The sequence below is a fragment of the Notamacropus eugenii genome, chromosome 3 (genome assembly GCF_028372415.1).
Source record: "Notamacropus eugenii isolate mMacEug1 chromosome 3, mMacEug1.pri_v2, whole genome shotgun sequence".
Lineage (NCBI taxonomy): Eukaryota > Metazoa > Chordata > Mammalia > Diprotodontia > Macropodidae > Notamacropus > Notamacropus eugenii.
This window is the reverse complement of record NC_092874.1, coordinates 70835158-70855556: the sequence shown is the minus strand read 5'-3', so window position 1 is coordinate 70855556 and position 20399 is coordinate 70835158. Positions and strand designations below refer to the sequence as shown.

The following is a 20399-nucleotide window of genomic DNA, read 5'->3' as shown; positions in this document are numbered from 1 at the left end:
CCTGACTCCTGGAATGACGCTTCTTTTCACATAGCTAAGAAAAACATTAAACTTACAAATGGGCAATTAGGTATCATGTTATCATGAGCAACTGCTTCTTAGGAGTTACATATAAGAGAATGGTTGGCAAGACCAGGTACAAGAACATCTTGCCCCTAATGGATCCCATTCTCTGCTTCCTTTATGCTTAAATAACACTATCTAAACAAATACTGGATCAGTGGCTAAGCAGCCAAGCTCCCATTTTATATAAAAACAAAGGTGAAAAGATAAATAAGCATTATCTTTATAAAGGCAGACTACAATATCTGACCTGCCTACAATGTGACTCACCAACTGGTAAGGGCTATACTGTCTGGTTACCATTAGATTAGACAATTAAGTTTCTAACTATCAAAAGAGCACAAGCTCTGGTGTCAGAAGTCCTGGTTCTAATCTTCTCAAATCAAATCAAAGCACTGATGATTCCACCCTGAGTGATGGGGAGGCAAATATATCACTTTTCAGGGTGGCCTCAGTCATTGTAAGAAAGGTTTAGGGTAAAGGATCTCTTCAATTCCTTCCAAGTTTAATTTACGATCTTATGATGATTGTTCTACCATATCTGTACAAAATCTACATATGGCAATGAATGGTTGAGAAGATTTACTATTTGGCATTTTCAATGCATCATATTTCGTGATCACCTCTGATTTTGGATAGTTCATGCATGGAATGTCCTCAATTATCATGAAGGAATAAAAAAGCATTTATTAAGTGCAAAGCCATGTTCTGAGGATACAAAACAGAAAAATAAGACAGTCCTTGATCTCAAGGATCTCACATCTAATGGGACAGATGAGACAGAGAAGTCTTAAACTGCAAGTCAGAAAGGTCCCATGGTCTCTAAGGTACAGGAGTAAAGCATATGGTAATGGTAATGCCTCTTTGTCACTTCCATTGACAAAAGCCAATCAGTTTCTGATGCGGAACCATTTGAGAGGGCTAAAGGTGCTAAGAACTTTCTTTTCTGGATTCTGCTTAATCTCCTCAGTGGTTACTTTCCAGGATGATGCCTGGCAGGATTGAGCAGACAGCAGAACCAGTGGGCTGGGGGCGCTGCCACTTCTAAGACTCCTGTGCTTAACTTTGGTGGCTACTGGTCAACACTTGTTGTGGGGAAAGAAGTCCTCTTCCCCAAATGTACTTCTCCCCTCAATAATGGCTATGGGACCTGAGTTAGAAGTAGGGACCAGTGGTCTGTTGGGCACTAATATTCACACACTCTTGGGCTCAGGGTCCTAACCTGTCCCCATAGGTCAGAGGAGATGTGGTGGTCACAGTGGATTGACTTGCCTGCAGCATGCCACTTTTATCTATTTCCCAAATGAGATTTCATCTGTTATCTTCCTCCTATTCAGTTCTGGGCCTAGTTCATTGTCTGAAAATAGTGATAGGTATTTCAATAATATCTCTCAATTTTGTGATTTCCCCCAAAGTGTCTGACACGAGTACTATGGGTTCATGGCAAAAACCTGTTTATCACTAGATTGATAGGGAGCTGAGAGATATAGGGATGCTCCTGGTTCAGCGGGGCTGGTTTGCCTCCCCAGGAGTAGCAGTTGGTCAGCAGTTGGTAGGGATCACTGGCAGCTTATCCACAGGAATAGCTTTCCTGAATGATGGCTGTAGGGGCTGGGCTAGAAGCAGGACAAGTGACCTTCTGGGAACACTATTATTCTCAGACCTCAGATGCCATCTAATATAAAACTCATTTTATAACTGAGAAGCTGGGGCCTAAGAAAGTTAACTGGGCTGTCCAGTTAGAAGATTGCCCTTAGAAGCAATGAACAGCAGACCTGTTGCCCTGGAACCCAGGCTTCCTGACTACCAACCCAGAATTCTCTCCACTGTACCACCAAGTCATCTTACCAGTATTTCAATTGGCTATATTTTCTTTAGATCAAAATGAACATTCTAATAAAATATTAAAAAGTCTGAGACTTACTTGGGACTAATGCCTCCATCCTCTCCCAAATTCTACTGTCACGATAACTAATACAATATTATCTCATAGCCTCTTCCCTCTCTAGAAAGTCAGAAAATAAGACTAAGATTTCTGGTTTTTACATTAAAAATAACAGATTCTTAGTACTAGAAACTGTATTTTCCTATTTATCTTCTAATAAGTAATAGCATGGGGAGTTCAAATGCCAAACAATGAATAGGAGAGAACTGTATAGAAAAACAAATTTGTAAATACCTAATTTGGGACTTTGTAGTTTAGGAGATTCAAGTTAAAAAACACACTGAATAACCAATTATTTACTTCTTTCAGTTTCTAAGGATAAATCTAGGACTATTGATCTAAACAGTGTCTACAGCATTTCCTTATCTCTTAAATGAGTGTAAGTTTGTGAGCCAGCATTGCCAGAATGACTGTTTCTTTTCCTTTCAGATTTCCAGCCTCCAGATGACCCCATGTAACCCTTCACTACAAGGGCAAGGGCAAGGCACACACATCTGACATTGTTTGCCTGACCATTCTCGTCCACTAGCAGACACTGATGCTTAACTGCCATCTGCAGCAGGATGTGGGGTTCAAGCTGCTCTCCTTTCTCACCCCAGGCTGGTCTTCCACATCACCTCCCTCTTCCTGAGATAAAGCTAGCAAAAAGTACCCAGGGGGGTGGGGTGGCTTGGCACATGGACCAATGAGCAGACTGGAAATTCAAGAGTCATGAGTAATCACTGCTGTATGCTCACTTGGGCAAGTTATTATTACCTCGGTTAAGAGTCTCTGTTTTCTCCATCTATAAAAGAGCTAACCAAAGAGGCTGGGTCAAACCACAGGAGGTCAGTGGTGAATTAGACTCTTTGCTCTCAAAGAGGTGAATGAGTCACAATGTTCCAGCTACTAACCATGTATTAAAAAAGAAATTTCTTATGGAGAGCACACATGAGGCTCTTCACTGTTCTAATAAGTATTTTCCTGGTCACATCTATGAAGTCACAATGCAAATTCAGTCAAATTCTTCATTCCTTACTAGAAAGGCAAATTAGATGTTTCTTTAACCAGTACTTTCTCTCTTTGCATCACCTCCCCCAAGTCAGTGGCAGAAACCCTTTATTTCACTCTCTTTCTCCTATTTGGTTGTTGGGGAAGTACATTTAAACCTAGTTTATCCCTAATTCATCCTTCTAAAATTTCTGACTCAATGTAATGGTTTCTTATTCAGTAAAAACTAGAAGAAAAAGCTAAAAACCCACCATGAAGGTGGTGGGGGTGGGAGTGGGGTGAGGAGGACGAAGACCCTAGAACCTGACTGCTGAAAAGAGTTCAAACACCATGGAATAGATTTGGAGAAGACATGACTTCAAATCCTAGTTCTAGGAACTCAATTTGCAACCCTTCATTTTAAGGGTAACCAGAACCAAGCAAGGAGTAAGCATCACAGCCAATACTTCAACTCTTTTCCTCTGATGTGCTTTCCACTGGTAGGGGTGACTTTGGCCAAGTGATTTAACTTCCAAGTCTCTATTTCCTCATGTTCAAAATGAGGAAATTGCAGATGATCTCCAAGATTGCTTTCCAATGGAAATGCTCTGATTTTATGAGATTCCATCCATACCGCATTAGCTATAACAAGGCAAGTCATCCACCCACTTGGATCTCTCCCGTTCACCAAAGTGAATAATAATGGGTGAAATACCAGAAGAACTCTCAGCAGGGCAGCAAGCTTTGCACATAGAAAGCATAGCATCAATGCTTTTTCATTCATGCTAATCGAGTATGATAATGGGAGCAAGAAGACACATGTTCTGCATCACAATCATAGGGGATAACAGTAAAGGAAACCTCAAAAGACCATCTTCTATCCCAACCCCCTTCTTTTTACAGATGAAGAAAGAGAGGTCCAGGAAGGACAGTGACTTGTCCAAGGTCACAAGTAATAAGCACATCAGAAGTGAGATTTCAACTCATGACTTCTAGCTCTACTCTTCTGTAGTAAATAAAATTTAAATTTTATTTTTAGTTTTAGTTCCACATTCTTTCCTTCCTCTTCTCCCTCCCCCCATCAAGAAGGCAAGAAACATGATACCTATTACATATACATGACATATACAATCATGCAAAACATACTTCTTTCTGCATTAGCCACATTCTAGAGGGGAAAAAGAGAAAAAAAAAAGAGAAGAAAAATATGCTCCAATCTGCACCTGGGTCCATCAGCTCTCTGTCTGGAGAAGAATAACATTTTATGGGTGATAGTGTTAATTACCACCACCACCAACACAACTGTCATTGATGCAGCATTTTAAGGTCTGCCACATGCTTTCCTCCCTCACAGAGCCGTGAAAAGTATATGCTAAAGGAACCAACCATGTCTCAATATCACAAATTACTAGAATAACTAGAATAGCACTAATTACTCCAAAAGACCTGTTGAATTGATTGGATAATATCACTTTTTTCCTTTAAAAAGACTATTTGTATCTCTCTATTATCAACATGCTTAGTACTGTGCTATTCACTGTCTCTATCCCAAAGATAAACCAAAAGTTTTTCAATATAATAATTATTTCTGATTATTGTTATCCCTGCAAATGGGTGCAGAGTGACTAGTAGAGCTCCAGGCTGAGAGTCAGAAGACCTGGGTTATACAATATAAGCCATCTGACCTTGGACAAATGATCAATTCATTTGATTCAATTCAATAAACATGCTCATTGAATTGCCACCTGGGGAGACAAGGATGAAAAATGACAAAATTGTAGAATCATAAATTTAGAACTGGGAGGGGTCCATCTAGTACAACTCTATTTTACAGATGAGGAAATTAAGGCTCAGGGAAGATAAGGTCACATAGGCAGCATGTAGCAGAGTTGAAATTCAAACTCAGGGCCTCGGATAGTAAGTTTTATGGAATTTTTTGAGAAACAAAGAAGTTAAATAACTTGACCAAGGTCAACTAGGTATTAGGTGATGGAGCCAAGTCATCCACTATGTCATCCAGCCAAACTATCCACTATGGCTTTCAAAGATGTGTGGTCACTGCCCTCAAGATGATTTTAGTCAGTCAGGAAAGAATCAGGGGAAAAAAAAATCACCTATTTTATACAAGGTAAAATATGAAAAGAGGAGCAAAGGAGAAACCAAGAAAAAAATACTTAAGAAAATCTGAAGGGAGAGAAATCCCTTTTAGTTGGGTAATTAGGAAAATGTTTTATGGAGGGTGTGATACCCAAGCTGGACCAGAGAGAAAAAGAAAAGGATTTCAATGAGGTGAGATGTAGCTGGAGTTCATTTTAGAGAAGAGGTTTGTGAAAATACACAGAGTCAAGAAAATGCAGGTTGAGTTCAGGCAACAGGACTCCAGTTTGGCTGGAACAGAAATCTGTGGAAGGGCCGTAGTAAGATTAAGGTTGGCTGAAACTAGATTATAGAAGGTCTTAAATACTCAATGAAAGCTTTTTAGTTTTTATGATAGAAATGCAGAATTTTGAATGTGGAGTCATTTCTGGATGGTGAATTCCAAAGTGTAACCACTCTGACAGTTTAGGCAGAATGGAAATAGAATCATGGAGGTTGAGGAAGTTGATGAACTGAGGTTAGGATGTTACAAGGGTCATCCATCTAAATCCTGAAGCTACCAAGGATCCCTATATAAAATGGGGTTCTAAAGAAGAAAATTCAAAGACATTGAGGAAGATAGGAACCTGGCTTGGAGGGTGGGAGATGACAGCAAAAGGTGTTGTAGTCCTCACCATGGAACACTCTTTCTGACCTTTCTCCTACTTCTCCCTCCAACTTTTCAAGAAACCCTTAAAATCACCTTAATCTAAGCCTTATCTATAGATTATGGAGTTATTTGGGGATAGTTATATTACAAATATCAAAAAAAAATTGCAAATTCAAGCAGACATTTGAGAATCCAGGAAAAATTCATTTTTTTCTTCTGCCCAAAAAAGTCCATGGACAATTCTTGCCAGTCTCATTTCTCTTTTCAAAAAATGTAGATAACAGATCAATCACAGAACAGTCAGTTACAACTAAAAAACTGACTGTTACAGCTGGATCTTTGACATGCATCACCTATACTAGTCAATCCTACTGCCTTTATTTAACCTTAAATTCTGATTTGCCTACTTAAAATGAGGATTATGCTCAAGTTAGTGCACTGCCTAAAGACAAAGAGAATCTCTCTAACCTATAATTACAGGAATTTCAATAATACCTCTCAATTTTATGATTAGTGACTTTCCCCACAAGGCATCTGATGAGAGTGCTATGGGTTTATTGCAAAAATCTATTTACCTAAATCACTAGATTGATAGGGATTTGGGGGATGGGGGGGGAGGAGGGAGAAGATGGAGGATAGAACCACACTTGGGATATAAAGTATATGAAAATAATCCAGAAATCATGTTCAACTCTCTCAGCTTCTAGAAGAGGAAGCTAAGGTTCAATTCAAATCAAAGCCATATTAAGGGATTTGAAGGTAATAGTGAGAGGTAACAGTAATGAGGGAGTATATTCCAAGAATGAGAAAGAGTATGTGCAAAGGTATGGAAGAAAATGACAGAATGGCATAGAGTGACCACCATGTGCCAGGCACTGTGCTGGGGAATACAAAGAAAGTAAAATATAGTACTTACTCCCAAGGGGCTCATGGTCTAATGAGAATATCAATTTGGCAACTATGTGAAGGATGCATTAAAGAAGGGAGACATTAGATGCAGAGAGATCAATGAGGCTATTGTTAGTCAGGATAAGACGTGATGAGGTCCTGAACCAGGGGTAGCAGTAGGCACGGAGAGAAGAGACCAGGTGCAATATATATTGATGGAAGTCGAACTAACAAGCCTTAGCAACTGATTGACTATGGGGGGGAGAGAAGAGAGAGTAAAGAGCAGAGGACATTCTCTAACCTAAGTGATGGGAAAATAGAGATGCCCTGCAGAAGTTAAGAAGAAGCATGAAATGGGGATAGGGAAAGATAGCATTCTGAGTTTTAGATGCACGTGAGACATCTAATACCCAACAGGTAGCTGATGCTGTCCAATAGGCATTTGTTTTGTTATCTCAAGCATTAAGCTAATCTTTGTGTTTCCAATGGCCCACAAGTTACCTAACTCCTAACTGTAGAGGATATATAAGCATGAAATGATCTGGTGGAAAGAACATTTGAAACCTAGGTTGGAATCTTGGGTCAGTCATTACTAGTTATATGACCTTGAATAAGTCACCTAACCTTTCATATGTTCATAAGATGATAGATGTAGAACTGAAAAGGATCTCAGAAGTTATGTACTCCAACCCTCTCAAATGACATTTGAGAAAACTGAGATCCAAGTAAGCTAAGTGACTTACCCAAGATTAGTTACCCAAAATGGATTTGAACCAAGGTCCTTTGACCAATCACAGTTTTTTCTGTTGTACCATACTTTCTAAGGCTCAGTTCATTCTGTAAAAATAAGAAAAACAATCTGTCACAACTCTTTGAAGTCGGTAGTGGGGGCACCAAATGAGATAATATATAGAAAGCACCTTGCAAACACTAAGATACTATAAAAATGCTGACTTCAATATAATAAACCCAAAGTCAGCTCTTTCTGAATGACCATTATGGCTAGTAGCTGTTATTTCTTAAAGGAAAGATCCATCAGAACAAGTAAAACCACTAAAAACACCAGAATTTTTTTCTATATTCTCTAAATGATCAGTGGGATCCATGCCCAAATTATTCATCTCCATCCAGTCATACTGAAACTTCTCACCCATTTCCAACTTACTAGAGTTCTAGTAAACAGTCATTAACTATGAAAGCCAAAGTATTTTATTTGCTACTTATTCATTTCTACTTAGGTGGATATTAAGTCCAAATCTCTGAACAACTATAAACTTATTTTCAGGTTACATATTGACTAGGTTTATCACTGAGACACACCTTGGTTAGACACTGTCAATAGAAGTGATCCTGTTTCATAAATAATGCAAAGTATTATGTACTTTGGCAACCACAAAAACTATTATGCTGACACTGAAATATAATCCATCCTTATGCAAAATAAAGGCTGTGACATCTGTTTGGCTTTTATTCTTATGCTAAGCATCACTACTTAATTATAAAGATCCAGGAGGAAAAAGATGACCTTTTCCCTAAATCATGTGTCTCTCCGGGTGCCTAGCACAATGTCGTGATCACAGCAGATACTTTAAAAACACTCATTGGTCTTCTTTTCAACTGCACTGGATATGACTCAAAAAGTAAATATTTTTCCTTTTCTCTTTTTAAGTGAAAAGGACTTGGCTTCCAATCTCTTAGCAAGGTATTCTGAGCATTCAGACTTCCTGATCCAAGATGTGATATGAAGAATTATACTTTAAAAAACTAAAAGTACGTGTTAGTAAAAAAAAAAAAATAATAACCCAAGACTTTAGTACAAATTCATGATATTTATTACTCAAGGAACAGACTTTACAAATATTGTGATTTTTGTTCCCAAAATACCTTCTTAACAGAGGGGTAATTGTGCCCTCTGTGGGAAGGATTGAGGGTAAATACCAAGGGCTGAGTATACCTGCACTCCTCCTTTGCCTGGCTGACGAATGGCAACTTAAGAGCTGGCAACCCTTCAGACATCACTGCCACCTGTTGTCAGAAGCCAGTACTATTATCTTAACAATTATCACCCTCTACCTCAAACAGATTTCCATGCCCTTTCACTCATAAAAGTACTGAAAAGGATCTCATTTAAGGGAAGGGAAGAAAGAACAAGGGTCATCCAAGGTTATCACTTAGCTAAACTACCAAAGAATAGATCATTCATGTAGTTACCTCTCTGGTCTGAACAATGGGGCATAAGACCATGAATTTACAGATGGAAGCATGCTAACAGGATGACAGATGAGAAAAGTGAGGCCCAGTAATTTAAGGTCAATAAGTAGATTCAAAGTCAAGCTCTTTGACCATCAGTAAATTGCCATTTCCTATCCACTATACTTGTGAGTCCATGGTCATAAGTGAAGTACATGGATAAATAAGACTTCTCATTCACAAGCTACGGAATGTCCAAGAAGAAATTGACATGCAATAGGAGAATTAATTGAAGGAACCAGGCATGTCTCTCTTAGGGAAAAGAAGGCTTAGAGAAGACTTGATGACTGCCTTCAAACACCTTAAGGGATATCATGAGGAGCAAAAATTAGATTTGTTTTGCTTGGTCCTAGAGGATAGAACCCAAACCAACAGGTGATGTGAGGGAAATCTTCCCAATTAATTTTTTATTTAAATTTTTTGCATCAATATTTGGCTTCCATATTATAATTTTGTGTTAATTTCCTACCTTCCCACCCAGGCTGTAAATTCTTTGAGAATAGGAACAATGCCTTCTTGTTTCTGGGAGCCCTCACAGCACCTGTCACAGTGGTGGTGGGTGGAAATAGCAGCAGGGTGTAAGGGAAAGAGCCTGGACTTCCCACTTAACCAAAGGTTTGACCTTGGGCAAATCACTTGACCTCTCTCTGAACTTTAGCTTCTTATGTATTTAGTTTCTTAAGGATAGTAGCATATAGATTACCTGCCTTCACAGGAGAGTTGAGAAGAAAATAATTTGCAAATCTTTGATCGTTAAATAAATAATACATGAGTTCTGATAATAATTTAAGCAATAAGATACTACACACCTCTGCCACAAATGGGATGGATAGTTTCCCACAATAGAGAAAATGGCAAACTTGACATTGATTCCTTGCCATATCCTAGACGTGGCTATTTAATGGTCTCAGAAATGTGAGTACTACAAGTTTGCATTCTGTAGGTTCACTGAGTAGTCATGGAAAACTAACCTCCTTTCTTTCTTTTCTTCCTTTTTTTTTCACTAGTTGATAATATATCTGGATTTCAATGCAATGTTTGGCAAAGTCTCTCAAGATAATCTTTGTAGACAAAATCGAGAAATATGGACTGAGAGTACAGTTAGCTGGATTAACAGAACTTAGTGATTGACTGTTCTACAGAAGTATTGATTAACTGCTCAATGTCAACCTGGAAGGAAGTCTCCAGTGGCATGCCAGGCACTCTATACTCAGCCTGGTGCTGTTCAACAAAAAAATGTAATTCAAGTGAACATTAATTAAGTGCTTGCTACAAAAGAGATAGTACGCTAAATCTTGGGAGTAAAAAAACCAAAAGTCTCTGTTTTCAAGGGGCTTATAGATAATGACTCACATTTACAAAGTATTATAAGGATTGCCAAATGCTTGTCTCAGAAAACCAGAGAGATAGATAACGAGTATCATTATCCCGATTTTAAAAAACAAACAAACCTGAAGTTCAGAGAAGTTATAGGACTTGTCCATGATCAGTGGGATGCCTTTCACCTGACAGGATGGATGAAACACACGCAAAATAAATGCAACACAACAAGGCAGAATGTGGTTAGTGTTAAGAGTCAGACAAGATGCTATGAGAAATTTGAGGAGGAAGGGATCATTTTTATCAAGAGAGATCAAAAAATCCATCGTGAAAGAGATCACTTCTCAGGTGGATGAAAATATCAGTGCCTGTTTATCAAATTTTCAGATAGAATGAAGCTGCAAAGAGCAATTAAAAAGCTGAATAACAGAATTTTTTAGAAAAGCAACTGAAAACCCTACAGCCCAGAATATTGGGCAGGGTTCATCTTTTAAATTTTATTTTGCTCCAAGTCCTCCTCTAGGGTGCATAAAACCAGATGCCCAGTCACAGAAAAGGGAAACACAGCTTAACACTGAGTGACAGAAAGAAATCCAGCAATTTTAGTTGACTGGAACCTCAATAAAACATGATCAGGCTGCCAAAAAAGCCCAACTGATCTTAGATCACGTTAATAGAAATATATCGAGAACAAAGGAAATGACATATATTGTTTCCCTGGTCAGACTACACCCAGTCTATTGTGTTCAGTTCTGGGCACCACATTTTAAGTGGACCACAGACAAACTGGAAGGTATCCAAAGGATTAGTCAAAAAGATAACAGAAGCAACTGTTTAGCCTGCAAGAAGATTTAAGTTGCAAATGGATGCTGCAAAATGAATGAGGAATCCTGTTTCTCTTCAACCTCAAGGGGGCAGAATTAAGATCCAAGAAGGGCAGTTACTGGGAACCAGATTTCAGCTCAACATAAGGAAGAATTTTCTAATTTCCTCTCCAAAAATAAAAGAGTTGCCTCATGAAGTAGCCAGCTCCCTGTTACTGGAAGTATTCAAGGAGAAGTTAGGTGACCACTTCTCAGAAATGTCATAGTGGGGATTCCAATAATGAACAGGGCATTCTGTGAAATGACCCCTAAAGTCCCTTTTAACTCAAGGATACAATGATTTTGTCTTTACTCAATTCAGTGCTCTCTTCCTCATAAGAATTCGAGTGCTGACAAGCCAACTAGACCTAAGCATTCCGCAATGATCGAGTTTGACCACGTTTAGAAATTGAGGCAGAGCCTCTGCTAACAAAGCTTCTGATAAAGTGTGTCTTTGGAATGCAAAAAAAAAAAAAAAAAAGAAATTGAGGCAGAGGCACTTTTTCTGAACGTTAATGCCCTCAACTAAAATTACACTTCAATGCCTTATAATTTTGTGGAAGCAATCCTGGGTTTTCAAAGGTTATAAGGAATTACAAACTCAATCAGGTCCTGGAAAGACTTCAAGTATGCGCCTAAAAATTAACTACATATTTGCTGAAAAGCAGCTCAGCAAAGTTCAATGGGACCCATCACCAACAGATTAGCTACCACGCTATGAATTTTTTTTGAGTTGTAGAAAGTTATAAAGAAAGTATACAACAGCAGAGTGGTTTTGATCTATGTAAGGAAACAGAAGGTCAAATGAATGAAGAAACCACAGGTCCTTGAAGTCTCATACAGCTACCATTTTTCCTCAAAACATTTTTAAAGTTGGCAAAATGAGTCAATTCATAAATATTAATTCTATTTTTTCACTTTTGTCAAACATGTCTCATCTTAACCTGGTACTGCTGTTGTGGACCTTCTCACCCTGTTATGCAGCCAATTTCAAGCAGAAAAGCAGTTTTATATGGATAGAGAGAGACCACATCCTCACCACATATTAGACGTTTAATAAATGCTTGTTTGCTTGATTAAAATCATAACTCCAAAGTATAAACATAAATATTATCTACACCAATGATGCATTTATTTGGGGGAAACTGATAATATGAACATCAATTTCTCTAAGTTCTGACCATTTATAAATCTACTTCTGAAATAAATCAGCACTAGAGGATAACAAATTTCTTATTCTCAAACCAAGGAGATTTGACTCAGTGACCTTAAAATGTGCGTGAAACAAAATAATCTAAAGCTGATAGGCACTAAACATATTCAAACTTGCTCATTTTAAATTAGATTTGGGCTTTCATTTTTCCTCTCCTCTCTTAGTCCAAGTTTAATCTGACAGGATCACAAACAAAACCAAAAAACAAAACCTAGAAGAGCTTTTATATACCTAACACAGTCTCACTGAGTTGAGAAAGTCAGAGTCAGTTTAACTTTTCATTACTAACTCATCAAGAATACAGTAAGAACTCTGAGGGTAAGGGGAAAGAGAGTGGAAAGGGGGATGCCTGGACTTATGATTTCATCACTATAGGATAAGGCAAAGCCTATCGTTTATTTAGAGAGTTACTTAGGGAAACAGTGATGTTCAGTGACTTGCTCAGGGTCACACAGCTGGTCTTTCTAACCCAGAGGCCAACTCTCTAGGTATTACGTGCCGCAATGCCTCAATGTGACAATACAATATATTTGAATTCTTACTTTATTACTACTAGCAACAATGATGAAAAAAACATTTTTACAACAATTCAATTTAGAAAAATAGCAAAATACTCCCGGGTAGGTAGCACATCCTTGTACTTTGACCAAAATTCACAAATTGGTATCTACTTGAAAGTTTGGCAGTACCCAGAAACAGATATACAATGTACATAAAAAGCCCAAACAATTTTAAATTTTCTAAATTAAAATCAGGAGTGGGTGCCAGATAATCATTAAATGATTTTTCCCTTCCTACTTGCATCATATTCAAGGGAATATTAAAGCTGCTAAAACCATAGGCTTAAGTGATTTCGTTATAAACCCCTAAGTATCTATGATTACGTTAAGGATGCAGAAAATTTGGGTGCTTAGCTATACCTTTGTAAAGGAAGACTTTTTTCACAAAGTTCCAATCCAAATGAACAATATTAGCCTGGGACCATTAATTCTTCCTTGGCTAAGATCTCTCTGTCCTTTGGTTAACAGTTGTTGACTTTTGGGGGTGTGGTTCATGAGGATGGGGTTTTTTTTCTCTAAGTTTGGGCAGATGTGTAAAAGGTAATGGGATGAAGATGGCCCTCGGAGGTAGACAACACCAGAATTCTTGTCCCAGCCCTGCCACTGACAACACACGTGATCTGGGGGCAAGTCTCTTAACCTCTCAGCTTCAGGTTTCCACATCTGTAAAATGAGGAGTGGAGGTAGTTAAACCAGTTAGGAGGCCATTGCCATCATCCAGACAAGAGGTAATAAGGGTTCCAAATGAAGGTGGCAACAATAGTAATGGAGGAGGAGTAGCAGGGGGTTAGGGAGGAGATATAGGTGAAAAACTTTTCAGAGGTAGGATTGAGAGGACTTGGTTAATGAATGGATATGGGAAGTAGAAGAGGGTTAAATGATTTTCAGGGCTGAGAGTTCTAGGACCAATCTACAGAAGTCTTAGTCTAATGCTTTTCCCATTATACCATAAAAAAGTATAACTAGACATGATCTTTGAATGAACCAAACCATTAAATCTTTATGTTGCACTTTCTAAGCAGATATTTAAGCATAGCCAAAACTAATAGAAGTGCTGAGAAAATCCCCAAAGAAACTTAGATGTCAAAAACAAAGCCTGGGTTTGCAAGTTTCCTCAAGAATCACCACAAGGCATAGGGAGCTTTGGGAAAATGAGTCAAAGATTAATCAGGAATAATACTGCAAATCAATTTCAATACCACCACACATGCTTTGAATTTCAGCTTGAGTGTGTATCAATCAGAAGAGTCAGGCAACCACAACTGTTGAGTGAATTCCTAGAGCACAGAGGAAAAAGGTTCTATTTGTGTTTAGAGAAGGAGAGAAGGGGAAAAGAAATAGAAGATGGGGAGATTATGACCTAAGCTTGCAATTTGTCTCCTGGGGAGACAAAACAAACCCATGAAACAAAGCAATAAATCACCAATCATACACACACAAACACACAGAATATAAGCAGAGTATTTCAGAGCTGAAAGGAGGCAGAGCAGAGGCATAAGCCTGCCTGGAGGAGGGAATGGGGCTGGGCATAGAATATCCCAGAAGCAGAAGATGAGAGGCACTGTAGGGTGATGGGAAAAGTACTAGATTCATAGTTAAGAGACCTGGCCTCCAATTAAACCTTACTAGCTCATGTGACCCTGGGCAACCCTTCTGAACCTCAGTTTCCTCATCTGTAAAATGAGGGTAGTTAATGCTCATATTACCTACTTCATAAAGATGTCAGGAAAGTTCTATGTAAACATGAAAGTACAGCATAAAAATTCCTTATATTCTATTATAGTTTGTATGATTACAAACAAAGTCTGGATGACAACTTGGTTTCTGAATCTGAGGATATACTTATGGATCTGTCAATGTGTTCTGTTTCTTACTTACAACAACCAAAGACAAACCAACTCTATTTTCTGATTCCTGGGTATTCCTTAATTGCCCATTGCTATTAATAGGGATCAAGTTCTAAAGCATTCCTAGCCAGCTTAGTTAGAAAGCAGCTTCCAATAACATCCTCATTAGCCATTTGATAAGAAGTCTGCGAGTCTTCCAGAGCCATACAACAGACTATCAAGTAAATGGGAAGTGGGTATCCTGCTGCCAGGGCTCAAGTTACCATAAGCTCAGGGTTGGATTGCTCCAGAGGGCCTCTGGCTATCTGCCCAGGAGCCCACAGAAAAACCTACATTTCTCTGGGGAAGAGAAGGAGGAAGAAGCCCAGTGAAGGCTGATCCATCAGCTTTGCCTTGACCCTGCCCCTAATTCTGCCTTTAGTTACACTGTACAGACTATGCCCGATCCCCAGAAGTCTGGGCTCTGGAAACTCCAAGGCTGGTCTGATGGCCCAAGAAATTTGCCATGAACAGCACTGGGAACCAGAGCCTCCATGAATGGTTGAATTATTTAAAGCCATTAATGTCTTATTTCTCTTACTCCACAAATTTCAGCCTCTATTAGATAGGCAAGGAAAAGAAGGAATAAAGAGAAATTTAAAAATTTGGCACCATCTTGGAGTAAAGTAAAGCACTTTGGATTGAGGTCAACAAGGCCTGAGTTCAAACCCTATCTCTGTAAATTATTGTTTCTGTGACTATAGACAAGCTCTTTCCCCTCTCTAGGTCTCAGTTTCCTCATCAGCATGATCAGAGCAGTTGTATTAAATGATAATAACAATAGCTAGCACTTATATAGTAAATTAAGGTTTGCAGAATACTTTGAACATTTTTCTCTCATTGATCCTTACAACAACCCAGTGAAGTAAGTTCTCTTATTATCCTTATATTTACAAATAAGGAAACTGAGGCTGAGAGAAAGTGAATTGTCCAGGTTACACAGTATTAAGTGTCTGAGGCAGGGTTTTAATTCAGATCTTCCTGAAGCCAAGTCCAACACTTGATTTACTGCACAGTCTAGCTGCCTAATATAATAACAAGCACTGATAAAGCATTTTACAAATATTATTTCATTTAATCCAATCATAACAGCCCTAGAAATTAGATGCTATAATTATCCCCATTTTACAAGTGGGAAAACTGAGGTTGAATCAAGGTTACTTAGTTAATAAATGTCTGAAGGAGAACTTTCCAAATCCAAGTCTACTGCTCTATCTATTGGGCCATCTAGCTCACTCCACCTTATCTCTAAAATGCTTTCCATATCTGCATCTTGATGTCTGAAATCCTAGGAAGTGATTACATGATGCTCCTGAGTTTCAGATATGGTGAAATCTACATTTTCAGAAGGTAGATAATTCACATTGAAGCTAAGCCTTAGCAAACCTTTTCAACCTCTTGCTTTTGTGATTATTCCTGCTGGCTTTTATTTGGCATATAGCCCAGATAGAGCTAGAAGTGAAGACCTTTTAAACAGAAGCATTTAATTACCTTCCTTCACTTTCCCCCATGGAAAGCCTATCACTTCCACTAGAGAAGGCTGGATTGAACCGGGCGCTTTCTTCCAAGGAGTAGCTTTTTAATCCTAGGCCAAATGATGGACCAAAGAGAGAGAAAACTAGACAACCACAAAAACAAAACTAGGACAGGGCAATGCACACTTTGACCAAGGGCACCAAGATTAAGTAGGGCTGCCAACTACACTCTTTAGATAGGTAGAAATAACTGAATTAAGCACCTCGTTCACAAGCTAAGTAGCTTAAACATGAAGCTACCAGATGCTCCACTCTCTTGGGCTTCCTTCCTCCCAGTAGCTGCTACACACCAGATGAGTTCCTCCATAGACCCAACCTATGATCTCTCCAGCAGCTATAGCCTTCCAGCAGGGTCTGTTTTGCCCTACAGGGAGCTTTGTCTTCTGAGAATTAAGGGCTCATTTCCCACAACTGAATTTCTCTTAAAAAGTTAATTCATGGATACATCTCAGGCTGCATGCCCCAGTATCTTAAATTAAGTCTTTGGTGTGCTTTTATTATGTTAAAATGTTAAATCTCAAAAATGTCAAGGACACTCACATTCACTTACAAATAGATAAAGTTGCAAAGTCAAGTTTTATTTAGTATCATCTCTGCCAGGGACCTAACATCTAGCATAGTGGCTAACCCATAGCAGATATTTAATCAAGGCTTCCTGAAATTGAATTGGGAAGGTATTGGGATTGGGATTTACCCTAATCCTGGAGACGTTGTATCCCTCCCCCCTCCTACTGATCCCAAGGATTGTCACACTGTATCACTTGCACAATGCCTGACACAAAGTAGATGCTTGACAAATGTTGCTGATTATTATCGTGGAAAGGGAAACTGCAGCAGGTAGGAGGTTTCTTCTTCCCCTACCCTTTTATATTTATTGCAATACTTCAACGATCCAGGATCTTGGCAAGTGGGTAATTGCTTCCACCCACATGGATCACAATGCTTCTATGACTTAGTACATAACCTTATGGACCAAGAAGTTCATCCAGTCTTTCCAAATTTAGCCAGTCTGATCCTCAGATAACAGAAGGGTGATCCTACTCAAAACCCTTTTCAGGTTGGTAGGACCTGGTGATACTGGCTCTGTCCCTCATGGCACCTCCCCACCAAGGTGAGGCTCTGAGAAGGGACCAGTAGAGGTTTCTGCCCCATATTCCACCACAGTGTTGGGGTAGGGATCCCCTAAATTTCTCTGCTCTAATGAATCTTTTTAAAGTTCCAAACTCTCCCTCATTCAGGGGTTCTTAATTTTTTTTGTGTGTTCTAGGTCCCTTTGACTATCTAGTGAAGTCTAAAGACTTCAGAATAATGTTATAAAATAAAGCATGTAGAATTTAAAAGGAAGTCAATTACATGGAAATGCAGTTCCTCTATCTGTGTGTATTTATGTATGTATGAATTTGTACACACACACACACACACACACACACACACATACACACACATATTCAGCTTATGAATTCCAGGTTAAGAATTCTTGCTGTAATTAAATAAGCCTCATTACTACTTAGGAACTTTGCCTTCCCTTTCTACAACTATACAATAAGTATTATACCAAAAAAGAGACTAAATGACTTTCTAGGAGTCACCTTATGAGGCCCAAGAAGAGAACTCATGAAAATCAACCTAAGCTGAACCTAACTCCCACCAAAAGCACTGCTGGAAGGTTAAGAAATCAATGGCAATGCTCATTTCCTAGATTCCCCCATCATCAGACTGGACTGGATGTGGATGGATCTCATATTAAAGAGACCACATGATATATTTTCTCTCTATGAGCAAGGTCCTTATCTGCTGCTATAACAAAATACATTCTGCTGCTACACAAAGTATGTTCCTCTTAGGTCTTCATTTCTTACTCAGTCCTAGAAATGCCAACTTAAATTAGGTGACTCTTGTCTCTCTGTAATTTTATTTCAATCACACTCATTAACAACAAGGGAAATTATGGGGGAACCTATTGGATTCATGGCATTTCTCTACTTACGTCAACATTATAAAGTTTATATGAAGCACTGAACTTCTCACTTCTCAAGTTGGCATTCCACTTGTGATTTCCTGGTTCTTTTCTTTGTCAAATCAAACTTTCAATGCTCCCTGTCAAAGAGCTAGTGAAGACGAGGAGCCAGCTCTTTCCCACCATATGCCTGCCAGATGAAGCATGCTTTAGGGAATAACAATAGTTAAGGGGGACATGTTGGAGGTAGGGTGGGAAATAAGGGTGCTGTAGAACAGCATGACTACTCAACAGGATTTTTGGAACTCTCACTTTCTAGCCTACACTGCATTCATAGATATAAACCTTCCTCAAGCACCAACCATGTAGGAAATGATGAGCTAGGTGTTGAAAATATGTAAACGAAAAAACATACTCTCTGCACTCATATTCTATGTGATCCAAAAGAAAGGGTATGTGATACAAACAATGCAGTGTGATACACGCCAGCACTCTGATTATAATTTTCACACTTTTGGAGAAAAGTCTTCATTAACCATAAGAAAGTCATAAGTCTACATAGGCCGAAGTTTAGGGTTGAAAGAGACTTTTGACACCCTTTAGTTTAGCCCCTGAATTTACAGTTAAGGAATCACAAGGCCAGAGGAGGTGAAAGGGCTTGCCCAGGGTCACACAGTTAATATGGAGCAAGGCCAGTGTTCAAAGCCAATTCCTGACTCCAAACACTGCTCCTCGCATCTGAGCCCCGTAATATTGTCTGTACAAAACCTCAAAACCTTAAACGTACTGCACTCTACAGATGGGATGCCAATGGGCCCTGCCTAAGGGCTCTTCTGGACCCTCCTGGCTTTAGAGTGATTATCAATAGTAACTGTTGCTGTTTTCCACCCAGCCTGATGTCTTTCTTTTTCTTGACCTCATTATAGGGGTCATGCCCTGGTTACTTCTTAAACAGGCCTATTTAATGAATGGGTATTGCCTCACCCTAAGTGAATACCAGCCAAGACCTTGGCCTAAAGGGCCCAAAGTCTCCCAGTGCATCCTGGGTCATCCCAGTCATCCTGATGAATATCTGGCCACTGGATTCAGATGGCTCTGGAGGAGAAGTGAGGCTGGTGACCTTGCACAGCCCTCCCTCACTCAAAACAAAGTCCAGTGCAAGTCACGTCATCATTTCTCTGATGGCACGGTCTTCTTTGGCAATGAAGGATGCACACAAGGACTAAAAAGACTGAGAAACATCCCTAAGCAAATGACTCCATTTTAGACTGAGAAGTCAGGGATGAAGTGTGAAACCAGCAAAATAAGTTAGTGGACAACCAAGCATCATATGTAAATTTGGCGGCTTAAAGTGAGCACAAAGAAGAAATCACATTGCCAACCCAATGGTGGTTTTAGGATGACAAGTTGCATATGAAATGGGAAATGATGGTTATATCTATGGACAGAAATAATAACAACACTAAATTATTCAGAAATCCCAATGGTGTCTCTCAATGGTTTAAAAAAAATGTATATGAGATCTGCGTAGATTGTAATCATTCTTTCCACAAACTGAACAAATTAACACTGTACCAACCTTTGAATATGAAATGAAAGGTTTTCCACAATAAGAGTTGGGGTTTTCTGCAAGGGGAAAATACTGAGTTACTGAAGATAGGAGAACAAAAATATTCCAAAAAATAAAAGTCTTATGGAGCAGGAAACAACCGATTTTTGGTTTTTCTCTAAGACTAGAAAAAAGTCAAGTGAGGAAAAAAAGGAACTTGCTAAGCAAAAGCATATGTTAGATTTTGATGTTGTTTTTAAGTGACAAGTGATTTTATTTTAAAACACATACAACCATTGGGTACACAAGAGTGCTGCTGGTACGGTCACCAGCTTCAAAGTGACCCGAGTTAAGAAAGACGTAAGCAATGCCCTCCCAACCAGCACCTGACCAAGCACACTGGCTTTTGTGAGGAATATAAGAGCAGGAAGACTCATCTTCCCAAGTTCAAATCTAGCCTCTGACTTTATTAGCTATGTGGCCCTGGGCAAATCACTTCACTCTGCCTCAGTTTCCTCATCTGTAAAATGGGCTGGAGAAGAAAAAGGCCCTTAATGTCACCTGTCTGCCCAATATCTGCATGACCCTAGGTAAGTCACCCAAATTCTCTGTGCATCAGTTTATGTGTATGTGTATGTGTGTGACTAGACTCGAT

The 20399-nt window shown here is 39.0% G+C and overlaps 1 protein-coding gene across 12 annotated transcripts in view; it reads right to left on the bottom strand.

Moving 5' to 3' along the window:
* Positions 1-20399, bottom strand: part of SVIL (supervillin) — a 266599-nt gene that overhangs the window by 228927 nt on the left and 17273 nt on the right. For 3 of the 12 annotated variants that reach the window (XM_072651890.1, XM_072651873.1, XM_072651874.1), the window contains exon 2: positions 7355-7448. The exons of the other annotated variants lie outside the window; for them this stretch is intronic. The gene's annotated coding sequence lies outside the window, so the exon portion shown is untranslated. The remainder of the gene's footprint in view (positions 1-7354; positions 7449-20399) is intronic. 12 annotated transcript variants of the gene reach the window in all.